The sequence below is a fragment of the Polypterus senegalus genome, chromosome 8, assembly GCF_016835505.1.
Source record: "Polypterus senegalus isolate Bchr_013 chromosome 8, ASM1683550v1, whole genome shotgun sequence".
Classification (NCBI taxonomy): domain Eukaryota; kingdom Metazoa; phylum Chordata; class Cladistia; order Polypteriformes; family Polypteridae; genus Polypterus; species Polypterus senegalus.
In genome coordinates, this window is record NC_053161.1 from 108,070,129 (window position 1) to 108,087,296 (window position 17,168).

Consider the following 17,168-nt stretch of genomic DNA (forward strand, 5'->3'; position numbering starts at 1 on the left):
TGTGACACTGCATAGAGCCTTGCATATAATTAAGTATATTTAAAATCAAACCTAAAGGATATTGGAAACCCAATGGAGTGTGAATGAAACTGATGAAATCTAGTGTTATGTGCTCAGAAAAATGTGTTATACAAAGTACAAATTAATTAGCAAGAGGAATCACATTACACTGGGTAACAAAAATGTAACTTTTTTTGTCAAATGAGCAATGTAGATGAATCTTAAAATATTTTTAATATTTATTTTGTGATGAAATTAAATATTAGACTTTCTATATCATTAAAGGATTTTAAGATTAAAATGTACAATAAAAATGTAAAATTACATTATATATACATGCTGTAATGTCTCACCTAAAAGGTAGAGTTATACAATTTTTTGCTGTACTTGGCTGCTCAGGAGTATCTTTCGTAAGGGTCCAGCAGTAGTTAGCAAGCATGCTGGGATTCCAATTCCCTTGGTATTGCTTTTCCAATTCAGAAAGGCCTAATAAAATCATTTGCCAGATGAGAATCAAAAAAAATAGTTTTAAAAGATGTAAATACATAGATAGAGGTTTACACTTTGACATCTGATCAGCAACTGGCATGGAGCTGTGCCTCAGACGTGTTACAGCCTGCACATTCTGTCTGAACAAACTTATTTTATATTCTTCTGTAAAGATATAAAATATTCAGAATCAGTTAAAAATCATATTTTCAACCTAAATATAACTTTAAAAATTCACCTGAATAAGGGTTTATGTAATAAATATGCAACCTAAAAACACATTAATCAAATTCGGGATAGGAATTACTTGGGTATACTTCTGAAATAATATTTTGAAACTAATCATATTTATAAGAAATTAAGAAATATTTTGTGAAGTATTTATATTAGTATTATATTATTATTTATTATAGTATTATATTAATGGCGTATTCAAGGTAGCTGCTGGCTGCCGGTAAGCTAGCATTGCTTGTTTTTTGCGATGGCTGAGTGAATGCGAATTGTGTAGGCCACTGTGACACCAAGACATTGCTAGGGACACTTGTTCATGCTAGGAGTGAACACCATTTGGATCATTAAACAAGCATATTTTTAACAAAGAAAGGAAACTGGAGTTCCTGTTGAAAAACCTATATTTGAACAAAACATATGTAGATATCTCACAGTCTAACTATCCTCTTAACTGATATCCAGACACCACAAGGTAATGGTGATATTGTGGAAAACTCCATGTTAAGTGTCACTTCAAGTAGGAATGAAGATTCTGATGTGTCACACCATAAGTAGCTCAATTCTTATTTTTGAAAAACATTTTTACAACAACTTTAGAAAATTAACAAACTTAAGTTAACTTCTTAAACCTAACCTTAACATATCTGATACATCAGTTGTGCAGCACAGTAAAACCTTTAGCCCAATCACTTTTAGAGATTTAAAGCCTATTTCAGGAAAAACAAATCTAATGTATTTGAAGGGAGGATAAATCAGTCAGGAATACTTGATTTTCCTATAAAATATGAACCAAATAATTCAAATGTTTTGTTATTTCACCTATTCAATTCCATTTTTTTATGTTCATTAATCATACTTCCTTACATTTGGGGTATTCACAATTCAGTTCATAATATTCAACAATTACAGATGCAATAAACAATATCTTACAGCAAATGGCTCTAACAAGCAATACCATCTGTTTTACCATGTTGACCAGTCCTTTGCCAATGCAAAAGAGCTTTCTGCCATAAATTATAAAACAGAACTTGTGGGCTTTATATAAAAAGTCAGAATGATTTTAAATGGCAGTATTTGGCAGCCAAAGGCAAACAACCGTTTACTGTACATTACATTTTTGCAGTTGGAACACAGGCAGCTTAAATGACTTGCTCAGGGTCACGCAGTGAGTAGGAGGCAAGGATTGCTCTTGCTGCTTTGTGTTTTAAAGTCCAAAGTATAACCACTTGATCACATTTCCCATATACAATAAATTGAGTATTCTATCCTGTTGATTGAACAGTTTTTATATAAATTGCTAGTTAAAATAGCACCATTAAGAGGTAAGCAGCTAATTTTCTGTGAAAAATGAAACACATAGCTGGCAAAGGAAATATTAATTATTAATACAGTATGGGCGATCCCGTTTGGTCCAGTTTGGCAGCCTTAGAATTGTGTCAGTGCTTTTTGCAGATGACATGATCCTGTTGGCTTCATTGGGCTGTGAACTCCAACATGCATTGGGACCGTTTGCGACTGTGTGAAGCAGAAGAGATCAAGATCAGCACCTCCAAGTCTGACGCCACAGTCCTCAGTAGAAAAAAAGTCTGGGTCTTGTTCATGAGTTAGGGGAAAGGGGATGGTGAAATTGACTGATGGATAGGGACAGTGCGATTGTCCCTATCCATTGTGATGAAGAAGTAGCTGAGTTAGGAGGCAATGTTCGCGATTTACCAGTCAATCTACATCCCTGCCATCACCTATGGTCATGAGCTTTGGGTAATGACCAAAAGAATGACATTTCGGGTACAAGCGACCAAAATGAGCTTTCTCTGCAGGGTGGCTGAGCTCTCCCTTAGAGATATAGTGAGAAGAGCAGACATCTTGGAGAAGCTCAAAGTAGATCCGCTGAGTCTCCACATTGAGAGGAACCAATTGAGGTGGTTCAAACATCTCATATGGATGACTCTTGGACACCTCCTTGTGGAGGTTTTACAGGCACAAGCAGCTGGGAAGAGACCCCCAGGAAAGACCCAGGGCTCGCTGGGAGAATTATATTTCCCAGATTACGTGGGTAAGCCTTGGGATCCCACAGTAAGAGATGAGAATTGTGGCTGTGGAAAAGGATGTTTGGAACTTACTGCTAAGACTGCTGCCCCACTGGCATGGTTTTGAAAAATAAATGAATGAATAAATGAATGAATGAAATGATGGATGATGCTGACTAAAAGGAAACAAACTGAGTGAAGTATTTGGGCATTTACATTCTCATTGCTCAGGCAAAGCTTAGATGTACTTAAACTAAAAATAAAATGTTAGATTTTGAAAGTTGTTGAATATAAATCAGGGAATGCTCAGATCCTGTAATTTCATAGTGAGACGCCATCTGGAATATTGCATGCAGTTCTGTTCTTCATCATACAAACAAAAGATGTAGTTACTCTACCAACTGTCAAGAGGACAGCAACCAAATGCATCACTGGAATTAAGTGCAGTACTTACTCTTAAAGTCTAAGAGAAGTAAACCTTTTGATTTGTGAGCGGACAAGTTTGGCTCAGACCTAATGCATGCCTACAAAATTTCAAGGGCATCAATAAATTTGATTCATTAGAATTCTTTTGTTAAATAGGGGATTGTTTACTTAAAGACACTAGTACAAATTAAGGGGAAGTCCATTCACAACAAAATCTGCAAAGCAGTTCTTCCTAGAAATGGCCGATGGGATATGTAACAAACTACCACATCATGCCATTGCACAGTGACAACTTTTAAAAAGCATCTGCATGAAATACCAGCAAACACAGGTTTTACCTAACCTTAACTAAATGAGATAGGTGGACTTAATGGCCTCGTCTGATTTGTCAGACTTCTTATGTTCTTTTTTGCAAGGCAAAAAAAATGTACACAAGAGATATCCTACTTTTTAAATATACTAAATAACAGCATGAGCTTGTGAGCAGTAGAATTTGCAAAACCAATCTGTTGAACTTTTTTGGAAGCTCGTATCTAGAGTAATAGACTTACAAAAAGACTTTGATGCATGTGCAGAGTGTATGTTAAAAAAGTCAATTTTTAGCAGGAATAAGGGATAAAATTTAGAAGGCAATACACAATGCAAAAACCTGTCCTAATCTACAAAACTAAACAGCTAAGCTATCTAGTGCTTGCAAGATCTCGCTTCTTTCCCCGACTCTGTGCAGTTAGCTTGGGTACCAGCCTACTTCAGCTGTCTTTTTAATGTACAAAACCTGCATGAATTGATTTTTAAGACCTTTCTAAAATGTTTTGTGCCATTCATTTAAATCAGTAGCACAATTGGTTACCTTTCCAAGAAGAGAAGACACTGGAGATGATTACTTTTAATATACAGTACAAGGGTGGGCAAAAGTAGGTTTACAGTTGTTAGTACATTAAATACAGAGTTTATTCATGTATTAGTATTTATTAATAATTGCATTATTTATTTATATTGTTTGTCTTCTTATTTGTCTTCTACTTCATATTATTAATAAAGTGTGCTTGAGTTTTGGGTAAATAATAAAGGCAGGCAATTTGAGCACTATCTAGAAGTTATGTAAGAGTATTGGGCCATTGCAACATACTTTGGAGTTAATAAAGTTAATAAAACTATTGAGTTAATGAAGCTATTATAATAATCATAACCTGCATGTCTTTTTCCATACAAACAACTGTATACCTACTTTTGCACACCTTTTTATGGGGGGTATATATAGGCAGCAAGTATATTTGCTCCACCATAAGTGACAAAGAAAATTTTGCTCCCCATGTGCACAGCATTAATGTTGTAAACCCTGAGTTACTGAAGAAGTACATGCTGAATGTTGTCTCCCATCTTTAACGTTTTGTGTTGCAAAACAAACTCTAGAGACAACCTCATCGTTGGCATTCATGTACTGAATAGTTGAGGTTAAAAATATTTGGTCTCGTCCGTTGCTAGAGATGGACGTCTGAAGCGGAGCTCCGCTAGCAGTGGTGTTATTTTTCATATTATCTGCTTATTATCCTGAGATATCCTGTATTTATCCAACCTGAGGGGCACTACTACAATATATGCAAGCATATATAAACACGGCCAACAAGAAAGGGGTTCAGAAAGAAATTAAAACTAAAGCTACATCCAAGCTCAGATCGGCAAGCCCAAGTTCAAGCTCAAGATACGGCCTTTCAGAGAGTGACCTGGATCAGATGGGCGAAAGCCCAGACTCCTCGGGACCACGGTCCGGCTGACAGCGAAATGGGGAACGAATGTAGCTCGCCGATTGGAGATCATTTGAAACTGGAAAAGGCCTTGCAGTCCGCGCTTTCAACTACTTTACACGAGCCGGGAACACCGGCTCACGTACAGTGCACAAAATCAGAAATTATCTGTCTGAACTGAATGTGATGATCGCTGAGCTCAAGCAAGAGATAAAGAAAGATATAAAGAGAAGTGAGAAGGCAAATGAGAAAGCAAGGGAAAATTAAAATGAGAAGCTAAATGAGAAGCTGCAACAGATGCGGCAGCAGGATAATAAAGACTTGGAGGAATGCATATGTATTCGCTTTGAGGCAGTCTTTAAAGATATGGTGGGTAAAATTGAAGAGCACATTCAGGAAACCTCATCTAAACTGAGCACATTTGCTGATCAAGTGGAGAATGTCAAGGAGATATTCACAACTCAGAACGAATCAGCCAAAAATCTAGCTGCCAGTGCTGAAGAAAAAGCAACAACTGCCAACTCCGAATGCAAAAAACTCGGAGACAGACTTGCTGCTTTGGAAGATGGAAGCAGAAGGAATAATATTAGAATCGAAGGTCTACTTGAAAATCGAGAAAGTCCAAACCCAGTGAAATTCGCAGCTGAACTATTTTCTAAAATAATTGGAGAGCAGCTTATCGCATACGTGGATCAAATACCGTTAGACCTAGATCTTTTATTATTCGCTTCAATAGATTATTATTTAAGCTAAAGGTGATGGCATTCCTCAGATAAAAGCAAGAGATTATATATGAAAATAACAACATTCGTATCTTCCCTGATTTCTCTCCAGCAACAGCTACTAAATGTACAGCCTTCTACAACATTAAACAGCGGTTACAGCAATCCAATATCAAATACAGCCTGTTGTATCCTTCCAAACAGAAAGTGGAATTGCACAGTCAATTCTATGTCGCCAGCAAGGAAGAAGCAGAAAAGGAATTAAGAAAGCTGACATGGCAAGGATAAATAACCTACTGTCTGATCTATTTGTTAAGATACAGGTTTTTATCATTATATATCCTCTTTATTACTCGGATGCTATCTGTTTATGTTTTAATTACAGTTATAGACGTTTGTGCTTAATTATTATTTTTTTTTTAATCTTATCTATTTATTTTTTCTCTACCCTAAATGAGACTGTTTACCATCATACCCTTGGTTTATTGTTATTGCTATTATTGTATTGAGACTTACTATGCTTATTCTAGACCACTTTCTAACACCATTCCCCAGGTTTATTATCCGGGTTTATTATCTTAATACATTAAGATTACTGAAGATTATATATATTTTAAGTTCATAGTTTGTTAATGATTATATTTTAGGCATATAGTATTTAGACTATATTGGTAATAGATATCTCTATTTTTTAATCCTAAAACGCTGCTGCATGGGGGCTTGTTTTGCTTTGGACATGCTCTGTCTCTGGGTATGTCAGAGGACCGGGACTGTGTAAAGTGGGGTCTAGCCTCATGTGAGGAGGCAAAATGGGAGGGCGGGGGTTAAGGGGGGGAGAGAAAGAGAGCAGGCTATATCTATACCTAATCTATCCTTTTAATCTTTATAATTATAACTACCAATGTAACAATATGCTGCATGGCAATAACTCTTGGGGAAATAGGAAATTAAGGTTAAAGCTGTCTCACTTCCAGTTAAGACTATAAAATGACATCAAAATTTCAGAATCAATGTCTCCATGATGGGACAGTTAACTTTGTGAGCTGGAATGTTAAAGGCCTGAATCACGAATTAAAGAGAAAGAAAGTAGTCTCTCACCTAACAGGTTTAAACGCTAAAATAGTATTTTTACAGGAGACCCACTTACTAAGCAAGGATCAGTTCCAGCTGCAAAAGGACGGGACTGGCCAAATGTTCCATTCTAGCTTTACAAAGAAAACTAGAGGTGTGGGAATTCTCATACATAGAACAGTCCATTTGTAGCATCAGATGTAGTATTGGATCCTGAAGGGAGATATGTGATGGTCATGGGAGACTTATCTAACTGTAAAATGATTTTGATAAATGCTTATGCACCTAATGTTGATGATAAGGAATTTATACAAAATTCATTTGCATCCATTGCCAATCTGAAAATTATAATGGCTGGGGACTTTAATTGCATTTTAAATCCACTCTTAGATAGGACTTCAATCACAGGGGGGATGACATCTAACACTGCAAAGATAATTACAATGTTTATAACTGATCACAACTTATCAGACCCCTGGAGGTTTTTAAACCCAAACTCAAGAATATATTCTTGCTACTCAAGAATTGATTATTTCTTTAAAGATAATAATTTCTTGCCTATGATTAAATCTTGCAAATATGATGCTATTGTTATTTCTGCCATGCACCTCTGATCTTGGAGCTAAAGTTACTATGCCCCACACACTCACCTCGCAGATGGCGTCTCAACCCTTCTATTAGCAGACGAGAATTGTACAGAATTTATATCCAAACAAATCAGTTTCTTCCTAGAGACAAATACATCCTCAGAGATTTCTGCAGGAATACTCTGGGAAACTCTTAAGGCCTTCTTAAGAGGACAGATTATCTCATATCTTTCCCACAGAAATAAATTAGAAACCAAGAAAGTAGCAGAGCTAAAAAGCGAAATTACTAGAATAGATGAAGAACATGCCAGGCTTCCAAGCGAGGCTCTACATAGGAAAAGGCAGGCTCTGCATTCAGAACTAAACCTCTTGACAACTAAAGAAACTGAACAACTAATTTATAAATCCAGACATCATTACTATGAACATGGAGAGAAAGCTAATAAGCTTTTAGCTCAACAAATTCACAAGCAAGAAGTCCACAACACAATCCCAGTAATCACCAAAACGAACGGAGACAAAATCATCGACCACAAAAATATAATGCACACATTTAGAGACTACTATAAATCCTTATATTCTACTGAGTTTAAAGAAGACAATACATAATCTAATTTATTTCTGGATACATTACAGATACCACAAGTAGACACTTTTAGTGGGAGGAACTGGATAAACCTCTGGCTTATCAGAATTACTAGATGCTATAAAGTCACTTCAAGGCGGGAAAGCAGCAGGCCCTGATGGCTACCCTGCAGAATTTTATAAGAAATTCTCCACTCAGCTAGCTCCCCTCCTATTAGCAACATTTACAGAAGCCAGAGACAATCAAACTCTTCCTCAAACTTTTCGCCAAGCATTAATCACCGTTTTTCCAAAACAAAATAAGGATTTATTACAATGTGCATTATACAGACCAATTTCACCTTTGAATAATGACGTTAAAATACTCTCAAAAATCATAGCTAGAAGGATGGAGAAAGTGCTCCCTTCGGTAATATCACAAGATCAAACTGGATTTATCAAGGGTCACACTTATCTTCAAATCTTCGATGCCTGTTTAATGTAATATACTCACCAACTAAATCAAACACCCCAGAAATATTATTATCATTGGATGCAGAAAAGCATTTGACATGATTGAATGGAAATACCTTTTACTACATTGGAGAAATTTGGGTTTGGCCCAACATTTGTGCATGGATCAAACTACTGTATACCAATCCAGAAGCTTCAGTTTGTATCAACAACATTTGTTCAGACTACTTTAAACTAGAACGTGGTACAGACAAGGATGCCCCTTGTCACGCTACTGTTTGCAATCGCCATTGAACCACTGGCAATACACAGTTGAAATACTGATCAGATAAAGGGGATTATCAGAGAAGGACTGGAACAGAAAATTTCTCTATATGCAGATGATATGGTACTGTATATATCAGACCCACAAAATTCTGTGCCTGCAGTCTTAACAGCACTCACAGAATTTCAAAAGATCTCTGGTCTCAGAATTAATCTGAATAAAAGTGTACTCTTTCCAGTGAATTCTCAAGCATATAATATTAGATTAGACACCCTACCTTTTATCATTGCAGAACAGTTTAAATACCTAGGGTAAACATCACAAGTAAACATAAAGCTCTTTATCAACAAAATTTCGCCATCTGCATGGAAAAATTAAGCAAGACTTGCATAGATGGTCAACCCTTCATCTCACTCTAGCTGGAAGAATTAACACTGTTAAGATGAATATTCTTCCTAAGCTCCTTTTTATTTCAAAACATTCCAATATACATCAATAAATCATTTTTAAGCAATTAGATTCAACAATAACCTCATTTATTTGGAACTCAAAACATCCACGTATCCAAAGAGCGACCCTACAAAGACAAAAGGCAGAAGGTGGCATGGCTCTACCTAACTTCCAGTTTTATTACTGGGCAGCAAACATACAAGCTATAAAACCTGGACACAAATAGAAGAACATACACAGGCTGGTCCGCAATAGAAGTAAAATCCTGCAGTACTTCTTTATATTCCCTGCTCTGTGCCCCAATAAATGCAAGTTATCGCAATATACTAATAACCCAATTGTGCTTCACTCACTTAGAATATGGAACCAATGTAGAAAGCATTTTAAGATGGAGAAACTTCTATCTGTGGCACCTCTGCAAGAGAACCACCTCTTTTAACCTTCGTAAACATATGCAGTTTTTAATATCTGGAAAAATTTGGAATTAACTTGCTTAGAGATCTTTATATAGACAACGTCTTTGCATCCTATGAACAATTACATTCCAAATTTAACATTCCAGCTACACATTTCTTTCACTATCTTCAAATTAGGAACTTTGTTAAACAGAACCTTCCAGATTTTCCTCATCTTGCACCCTCATCCATGCTGGAAAAAATATTGCTCAATTTCAAGGACTCAGACACCATCTCTGCAATATATAAAATTATTTTACAGTCCCTCCCTTTCAAAGATCCAAGAGGACACTGGGAAAAAGATCTCTCAATTAATATATCAGAAAAGGAGTGGAAAGTAGCAATGCAGAGAATTTACTCAAGCTCCATATGCATATATGTATATTGTATATTTAACTCAAAATTATACATCGAGCACTAAAACTCTCCAAAATGTTTCCAGGGCAAGATCCAACCTGCAAACGCTGCGAAGTCCCAGCCTCACTGGGTCACATGTTTTGGGACTGCACCAAATTAACATCATTCTGGACCAAAATTTTAATTACCTTTCAGACAGCCTTGGACTCACAATCCCTCCTAACCCATTAACAGCTGTGTTTGGGGTTCTTCCAGATGGGTTTAAAGTGGAGAAGGACAAACAAACTGTGATTGCATTCACTACACTTTTGGCACGCAGACTTATTTTGCTAAACTGGAAGAATCCAAACTCTCCTCTTTTAAGTCAGTGGGAAACTGATGTTTTATACTATTTGAAATTGGAAAAAATCAAATACTCAGTTAGAGGATCTGTACAGATTTTTTTCAAAACATGGCAGGATCTAATCAGTAATATTTTAATATAAACTCTTAAAGCACAGAGGAAACAATTATTTCTGTATTTATTTTTCTTCTCCATTCATCTCTATTGGCTTATCAAACGTATTAATTTAGGTATGTTTACAAGCCTTAAGTTGTACTCCGTTGGCCATGCTCTCTCTCTTAGGGTGGGGTCGACTTGTTCTCAATCCTACTTTTTGTAAAAATTGATTGATTTGTATGGAATGATTGCAATAAAATTAATAAAACTTGAAACAAAAAAAAAAAAAAGATTTCTTCATGACAGCTCTGATTCCAAACTGATGCACCAGCACTACTCTTATATGGGTGTGTTTCCTCTATTCATGTTTTGCAGCCTCTTACTTACATAACATGACATTATTGAAATGTTTGTTAATATTGCACTGATATCAAATCTATCAATTGTGCCTGCTCTATCAGTTTAGTGCATAATCTCAATAAAACATTGGCAAACACTATGGCATATGGTCCAATATCCAACCAAAAAAATGAATTTTTTTTTGTTGTTTAATTTTTTATGTCATTTGTCACAAGAGCATTTGGACTATGTCTGAATTTTCTTTAGTTATTGTAATGGTTTTAAAATGGGCATTTTTAAGAACCTCTTTGAAGTTATGCTTGAGCATAACAGGAACGTTTCCTGCTGCCTGTGTCTGCCTTCTAATTAGCTGCTGTGATTAAATCGATGTCACTGCTTAAAACGGACAGGCTTATTTTGAAATAATGATTTGGGCTATCTCTAATATATTTATACAACAACTGAAAAAATAATTTTTAAAAAGTCCAGCATATTTATTCTTTGACCACCCGCTCTTGTCTTTAGTACAAAAAATGTGTACTGTGCTGCAAAGAATTAAATCAGAACCCATGGGAAGGCAGTCCTCCTCTTTAAAGAGAATAAAAATACCGCAGTGCTGAAAAATTGTAAATGGCAAGAGCCTTAAACAAACCAAACAAACAGATGCACAAAAGAACAGAACATACTCAAATGTTTAAACAAGTTAATGTCGAAAAAGTTAAGGAAAGCTACAAAAAGTACTTCAACATTTCAACAAAAGTGAATTACAAAAGTTAAGTTCTGCAATTGTCAAAAGATTACAGAAGCTGGTGATCTGACAGTGCTTCCACAGAGAAGCTACAAGGAACAGCGTTGAGAATTATAGATGCCAGGATGCCATAGACAGACCATAAGCAGAGCAGACTCTGAATGTAGCAGAAAGCCAGTCTCAGCCTGGTTAGGGGGAATTGTGGCTTTTTCCAGAAGCTCTTTAAATAAATAAATAAATAGGTAGATTTAGTCTGAACACACACCAGAATGAGTATAAAGCAAGAATTTAAAATAAAAAGAAAGAATAGAAAAATAGGATAAAAGGAAGGACTACCATTTCTGGTTACAGGTATTAAAAAGGGAAATAACAGACAGATGGGTAGGTTACTTGTGGTTATGTTTATGGAAGAACTCATTCTGTGAAATTCAGGAAGAGAGTCCCTTGGCTAACAACGGGTTGACATTACATATTTAGCTTGCCCACTGAATGCTTTAGGTGGAGTACTCAGTCAGCTCACCAAGTGCACCAAAAAATTGATTAAAAAAAAAATCATCTCCCAGCATGACATGTCAAGACTGAAAAATCTATTTATGGGGTACTCATCTGTAGTCCTTGATGTCCACAATGGGTGTTGTTTTTCCTTTCAACCAGTTTCATAATTCGAAGCCAACTCTAACAGATAATAAAACTTGGTATTTTAATTATATAGCTTGTTATTACTTTTATTCAAGACCAGTCTCTATCACACAGTACATTTTTCATTTTTGAAAACATTTTCCATTCTCTTTGTGGTCCACAGATTTGAACCTCCTGGTACTTCCCTTCTCGCTCATATTTCAAAACATTGTATGAACATGGGTGTTTCATGATGCATGTACACATATTTTAAATGGAAGCATGTTGGCTGGAGAGCTGGTGGTTCCTTTGTCACTTGTATCTCATTACTAACTGATAGCTGGTTAAGAAAACAGTCAACAATTAAAACTTTAATAAAGCTGTTTAAAAATAAAACAGGCAACAAAAGGTTCTGAATCGCAATAAACAAGTTAATGAAAACTAAGCTTTAGTAAATAAATGTGTTCTAATGCAAAATTTGGTTAAAGCAAAAACCTGCAGCCACCACGGACCTCCACAATAGGAGTTGCGTACCCCTGATCTATTTTATTGTCTCATTTCTTGGTTTTCTGAACTGCTTCAGCAGTCACACTGAGTGGCGTTTTAGGCATGAAATTTCTGTTGGGGCCACATGAGGGAGTTAATTAGACATACAGCATTTCACAATACATTAGCCAACCAGCAACAGTGATGTTAAAATGTCAAGCATATAATTCTATAAAAAAATCTAACAAGCCAAAGATCCCTCAGCACATTATTTTGTCATACTGCAGCACTGCATGCTGATTGCCAGATGCAACCCAATTGATTCTCACTCTCAACATCGCTGCTTTATGTGACTCACTGTCTTATGAAGGATGTCTTGTTTAGCCTAACTAGTTGGAGATCATGTGACTTTAGCAGGCTATAGGCTTCCCTGCAACTGGCCCTGAAGCTGCTCATTTGAAAGGTGGAATGGCAACTCATAATGCCACTGCTGATGACATCCCCAACGGATGCAAGAGTCAGCCCCATTACAATATAGTTCAAATACCAAAGGACACATTAAAAGATATCTCAACATCAAATATTTAATACTGAGCCAGAAAATCAAATGTCTCACTTTTGTTCAATGCGCAAAGAGATGAATTGTACAAACTTAAGCAGTGTGATTCATTATAATGATTATTGCTACTCCAAAATCCCAAGTTGTAGAAGCTCACTCACTACTTAAAACATGTTACAAAGAATCAAGCAATGGGTCACTTAAATGTGCTATACAAGTCAAACCCTCCAAAGTGGAGCAGTAACATTCACACTGCACATGCAAACTCAAATTTTCTGTATGCCAAGAACAGTGCATTCATTATGTAAGGAACTGCCTGAGTAACTCGAAAATAAGCACAGTGAAAATTTCTCATACTCTAAAATGTGTAATTTTTCTAGATAAGAAATTGCAGTGAGCATACCAAGGGTCCTGGGTATGATGTTAATCTGCATCCAGCCCTACAAGTAGGCCCCCCAACCTGCAGGGAAAACCTGGTGGTTGCAGGCAGAATTGGCACTCCAGCCACCATAAAAAACCTCACACTGTTCCATTCCATCTGAACTTGTGTGGTGCTGAGGTGTCACCCGTTCCATAGCTGCACTCAGATCTTAACCTGGGATCCTGAGTTGGTTTGTCACGTGGTGGATGCGGCAATGCACTGTATCAGTGTGTGCTTCTAACCTCTCTCTACCTATACCAAGGAAGGTTGACAAAATGTGATTATGATGACTATATTTAAGGTTAAACATTTTAACAAAACATTCAATTATTGGGATGAGTTTACTAGTTGTTCCATTTCTTCAAAAACACCATGTGCTGGGAGCTGGAAGGCCAGTGTCTTTCTTGACGATTGTAGGATGTCACTGGTCAGAAATTATATAAACAGAAAACAGTAGAGATATACATTTATTTAATATATTAATACTAAAAATGTCTAGGTCTACCCATTTCAAAACCCTGTTTGATAAGAATATTTTTTTTCCGGAAACAGGATTAAATGCACCATTTTAATTTTACCATAACAACTATAATTGTTTCTCATATTATAACATCGCCTGCTCAAAGGCGGATAAAAATTCAAATCCAGGCATTGCCTGTGTGTGTGGTTTACATTGTTTATGTAGGATTTCTCCAGAGACTTCAGCTTTCCCCAACAGTCAAAAGAGATTTTATAAGTTAACTGGTGGTGTTAATTGTCTTAGTGCTTGTGTGGGTGGGAATCACAGATCTGCTTTGTATTTGTTGCTCCTGGAATGAAATAAAAAGCTCTGTGCAAGATAATTAGCATTCACTGAAACAAAAACAAGAACAAATCAGGATATTACCATTGGTTCGCTAAATTTATCACAAATATACCTCATAATCCTGACAAAAGTGAAATATGCAGAAATCTTTCAATATTGCATAGGAAATTAACCTTATTTTTTCCAACAAAGAGGGGAACCAGAAAAATAATGAATTTGAAATATCAATACATAAACAGTGAGAACGAAACAGGTGGACTGGCACTCTGTTCACAGCTCTGACTTGGAATCAGTTGTGCCCGAACATGTTTCAGATTGGCCCAACTCTGAATTGGATTATGTTGGTTTAAGAATGACTGACATTATCTTTTCTTGGGGTCAGTTCGTGATACAGGAACTGTCTGTGTGGTGTTTGTACAATTTCCTTGTAAATGTGTGGATTTTCCATGGGTACCCCAGGTTTATCCCATATCTAAAAACATGCATGTTGTATTAACTGGTGAGTCTAATTTGGCCAGATATAAATAAGCTGGGAAATATGAACAAATGTACACTTCAATTGATAAGCTCACTGTTCAGGTCCACTGTGTTGCACCTGATGTTGCCAAGACAGGCTGCAGACGTGGGTATTCTTGTATTGTCAGATTGACACACTATTATCTTTACAAATATAATAAACAGAACAACTCAATATACTTCAGAGTCATTTGGTTTGGAAACCATCATAGAGTCAAAATGCCTACCCATTGTCTACCAAAACTTTATTAACTTTCAGTAGTACTGAGCTTTTCAATTTTAATTTGTATGTTGTAATTTCAACCAGGCACTCTGCTCTCTTCATGTTTACTGAAAGAAAACTGGCTTGCCTTTATGCATATTCTCTTCTTTAAAGTGTAAAGTTAATTCAATGAACTACTATGAGTGTGAACATGGCACGATTGAGAAAGCTTCTGTATAAAAATATCCTCAAAACTATGTTGTCTGAGAGGTGTGATCCTGGTAGGGTTATCCATAGTAAATTGGGCAAGAGAAAGAGCATTCCATTAAGTATGGTTCTGATAATCTCATGTACTTTAAATTAAAGAGTTCCTGTCCAGAACAGGAACACAAGGACCTACTTGTACAGCCAGACCAGGAAGTGGTATTCACAAATGAGTGCTTGATGCAGCTGACTCACATAGGATGGTTGGTGCCAGCCCATGGAAGATGTGAGGTGCTGCCTCTAGGCTCACCACTCAAAAGGTGAAGGATGTGGGTTGGATGCCATGTCAATAGGACAAAAGGGAAGAGTGGGACAGACTCAAGCATAGTAGATTTTTCCAAAGGAAATTGGCTATTAGGGCACAGAATGTAGCCTCTCTGGTTTGGAAGGATACAGAGGTTCTACAAAAAGTTGAAAAATACCTGCTTAACATAGCTGAGGCATCTCTTACTCTGTTGAAAATCAGCTAGTTGCAGTTCATTTTGGTTGTGGAGAAATTACCCTCAGTGTGTCTATCTGTTGAAAAGAGGAACAGCATTTGACTGTTGGTTAGAAAGAATCCCTGATGCAACTTGATTGGTTGGACTAGAAAATGATATTTACTTTATAAAAGAAAAGACAACAGAACAGAATATTCAGCCAGGCTTAAACAGGAAGAAGTGCTAAAACCAAAACATAATGCAAAAACTATGGTAAAAAAAGAACGTCCTTAAACCCTGGGCCTCATTAATAAATGGTGTATATGCACAAAAATGTTGCATACACCTGTTCCCATGGTCACTTTGAGATGTATAAATATTAAACTGTGCGTAAAGCTAAACACATTTTGATGGTGGCTTCAGACCACTTTTCAGTGTACTTTATAGATGAATCCCAAGGTGTAGAGCCTCACGGATGTCACTGCTGCTGAGTTCTCCCTTTGGCCAGTTCTGTCACCAAGAGGAAAAATTCAGCTCATTGAGTTTGTATTGAAGTCTTTCATTAAGTATTTATTCTTCAATTGTTCTTACTTGTTTCTGGATTTTTTGTGCTTTCTTGGATTGTCTTTAGTTTTGCATATTGGGATTTGTTCACCTTGGATTTTTTTGCCTTTTTGAGCATTTTGCTCTGGTTTTATATTTCTTTTAATAAATGTTTCATTTATAATGATTTATTGCTGCGTTTTGTTCAAAAGAAAGAGTTTTTTATGGTTTCTCCTTCTTGTGAGGCATTATATTGTGAACTTGTTAGTAGTACTTGATACTGTCAGTTAGCTGAACTACTTGTTAGTAGTTGAAGTGAGTCTCTTCTGGGCTGGCCAGTAAAGGTCATGGACTGCTTTAATGAGGCCTCACACCATAATCACCAAGTTTGTAACTCTGGCATACAACAATATAGTGTTGATACAATGATGTAATGTGCAGGTCCACACATAGTCAACATGGTGGCAACATGATTTTAAAAAACATCTGTAGCTATCTGCCTCTTTGTTTTGTCTTCTGTGAGTACTGGGTGTATGAATACCATTTCTTTTAATGCTTGATATTATGTTTACAATTCACATAACTAAATGAGTTTATTTCATATTGCTATTATAGTATTACATGTGCTTATGTGTTTTATTGTTGTTAGTGAATTGAAAAGTGTTTTATTTTTATGCAGTTACTCTTTAACATTTTGTAATATCACTTTAAATTTACTTTAAGTTCCATATTTATTGGGTGGAGCCTCAAGAGGCGGGGCGACATTGACATCACCATGTCTGAACCCTCCCTCTGGCTTTTTAAATCAAAGACAAAGGAGAGCTCAGATGTGGCGCATTGAAGTTTGTTGGAGTTATACTAAGTACTCTGTTTCTTATTTGAATTTCTGTTTTTTTGTTATTTATTTTACATTATGAAAAAAAAGGATATACAGTCGTGACCACAT